The following is a 3,369-nucleotide window of genomic DNA, read 5'->3' on the forward strand; positions in this document are numbered from 1 at the left end:
TTTCTCAGCCTGCTCTCTCTCTCTGCTCCTTCTCGCTCTCTCACTCTCTCTGCTCTCTGCTCTCTCTCTCTCTGCTCCCTCTCTCTCTCACACACTCTCTGCTCTCTCTCTCTCTCTCCCATACTCTGCTCTCTCTCCCATACTCTCTGCTCTCTCTCTCTCCCACACTCTGCTCCCTCTCTCTCTCCCACACTATCACTCTCTCTCTGCTCTCTCTCTCCGTCACACTCAGCTCTCTCTATCTGCTCTCTCTCTGCTTTCTCTCTCTCTCCCACACGCTGCTCTCTCTCTCTCCCACACTTTCTGCTCTCTCTCTCTCACTTTCTCTATCTTAACAGTGGTGCAGTTTGGACAATCACCACTTGATGGCAGTGTTAAACCAGAAGTGATGAAAACAACATCACTGCAGAGAGAGAGAGAGAGAGAGAGAGAGAGAGAGTCTAATATACTGATATACAGCAGCATTCAGAAAGTATTCAGACCCCTTGACTTTTTACACATTTTGTCACGTTACAGACTTATTCTAAAATGGATTACATTGTTTTCCCCCTCATCAATCTACACACAATAACCCAGAATTACAAAGCAAAAACGGTTCACTTTATGTGTGAAAATGTGTATTTAAAAAAACTTAGATATCACAGAGGGAAAGAGAGAGAGGAGTGGAGAGAGGATGTGTGGAGGTTGCTTTATTTTGGTAATTGGGGGCCTTTGAGCATCAGTGAATCTCTGAGAGATATGAGTTGCTGTAAATTTACTTCCTTATTTCTCTCTTTCCCCACTGAGGAAGATAAAGGACAGACAGACAGACAGACAGACAGACACCCAGACACACACACACACAAACACAAACACAGACACAAACACAGACACGAGGGCTAGGTAATCAGGTATTCCTCCCATGGTGTGTGCATTGGTTTTAGTCCCCTTCTCATTAACTAGATGCTGACAGTGACCAGAGATGGCTAGATTGAGCTAGAAGGGTGTGTGTGTGTGTGTGTGTGTGTTTGTGCAAGCGTTTTTATGAGTGTGTTTTTGTGAGAGAGTTAACCTCCGATAAGAATGATACACAGCCCTGATTCCATTTTCTGCTTTGTGTTTCCATGAGGTCTTAGTGGAATAGAGACATGTGATTCATGAACCATCACTGCAGTTGGAAAACATCAGAAAGAGAGAAAGAGGAAAGGAAGCAGTCCGTTCTGAACTGCTTCAAGTTCAGAAGTTGGTCATTATGTTTCTCTAAAACACAGAACACTAAAGTTGGTCATGATGTTTCTCTAAAATACAGAACACTAAAGTTGGTCATGATGTTTCTCTAAAATACAGAACACTAAAGTTGGTCATCATGTTTCTCTAAAACACAGAACACTAAAGTTGGTCATGATGTTTCTCTAAAACTGTAAAGACTAAAGTTGGTCATGATGTTTCTCTAAAACACAGAACACTAAAGTTGGTCATGATGTTTCTCTAAAATACAGAACACTAAAGTTGGTCATGATGTTTCTCTAAAACACAGAACACTAAAGTTGGTCATGATGTTTCTCACAGAACAAAACACAGAACACTAAAGTTGGTCATGATGTTTCTCTAAAACACAGAACACTAAAACTGTAAAGACTAAAGTTGGTCATGATGTTTCTCTAAAACACAGAACACTAAAGTTGGTCATGATGTTTCTAAAGTTGGTCTGAAAACACAGAACACTAAAGTTGGTCATGATGTTTCTCTAAAATACAGAACACTAAAGTTGGTCATGATGTTTCTCTAAAACAGTAAAGACTAAAGTTGGTCATGATGTTTCTCTAAAACAGTAAAGACTAAAGTTGGTCATGATGTTTCTCTAAAATACAGAACACTAAAGTTGGTCATGATGTTTCTCTAAAACTGTAAAGACTAAAGTTGGTCATGATGTTTCTCTGAAACACAGAACACTAAAGTTGGTCATGATGTTTCTCTGAAACACAGAACACTAAAGTTGGTCATGATGTTTCTCTGAAACACAGAACACTAAAGTTGGTCATGATGTTTCTCTAAAACACAGAACACTAAAGTTGGTCATGATGTTTCTCTAAAACTGTAAAGACTAAAGTTGGTCATGATGTTTCTCTAAAACAGTAAAGACTAAAGTTGGTCATGATGTTTCTCTAAAACACAGAACACTAAAGTTGGTCATGATGTTTCTCTGAAACACAGAACACTAAAGTTGGTCATGATGTTTCTCTAAAACACAGAACACTAAAGTTGGTCATGATGTTTCTCTAAAACACAGAACACTAAATTTGGTCATGATGTTTCTCTAAAACACAACACTAAAGTTGCTAATGATGCTGCCTTAGTGGAGCAGAAATCTCAGTGATCAATTGGTAAACTCTGATTTACCCAGAATACCCTTCACAACATCTATTGGCACCTCTACCAGATAGAAACTATAAGGGCTGCAGTGGCACTTACAGATGTAGATAAATGACAGTATTGCTCAGTGAAATCTCTTGGTGGAGGGTTCCAAAATAGTAACTGTGATCTGGTCATTTGAAACGGTAGTTTTATCTTTTGACCAGTAGTAGTATTTTTTATAATGATGTAACTTCAGTAGCAGAATTACGCCATGGCTTGATGTTTTAATTACACAAAATCTTTGGAGGAGTGGCTCCGTAAGGTCCTGCAGTGGCCTAGCCAGTCTCCAGACCTGAACCCAATAGAACATCTTTGGAGGAGTGGCTCCGTAAGGTCCTGCAGTGGCCTAGCCAGTCTCCAGACCTGAACCCAATAGAACATCTTTGGAGGAGTGGCTCCGTAAGGTCCTGCAGTGGCCTAGCCAGTCTCCAGACCTGAACCCAATAGAACATCTTTGGAGGAGTGGCTCCGTAAGGTCCTGCAGTGGCCTAGCCAGTCTCCAGACCTGAACCCAATAGAACATCTTTGGAGGAGTGGCTCCGTAAGGTCCTGCAGTGGCCTAGCCAGTCTCCAGACCTGAACCCAATAGAACATCTTTGGAGGAGTGGCTCCGTAAGGTCCTGCAGTGGCCTAGCCAGTCTCCAGACCTGAACCCAATAGAACATCTTTGGAGGAGTGGCTCCGTAAGGTCCTGCAGTGGCCTAGCCAGTCTCCAGACCTGAACCCAATAGAACATCTTTGGAGGAGTGGCTCCGTAAGGTCCTGCAGTGGCCTAGCCAGTCTCCAGACCTGAACCCAATAGAACATCTTTGGAGGAGTGGCTCCGTAAGGTCCTGCAGTGGCCTAGCCAGTCTCCAGACCTGAACCCAATAGAACATCTTTGGAGGGAGCTGAAAGCTGTCCAGCGACAGCCCCGAAACCTGAAGCATCTGGAGAAGGTCTGTATAGAGGAGTGGGCCAAAATTCCTGCTGCAG

This window comes from Oncorhynchus keta, unplaced genomic scaffold, assembly GCF_023373465.1.
Source record: "Oncorhynchus keta strain PuntledgeMale-10-30-2019 unplaced genomic scaffold, Oket_V2 Un_contig_11389_pilon_pilon, whole genome shotgun sequence".
NCBI lineage: Eukaryota > Metazoa > Chordata > Actinopteri > Salmoniformes > Salmonidae > Oncorhynchus > Oncorhynchus keta.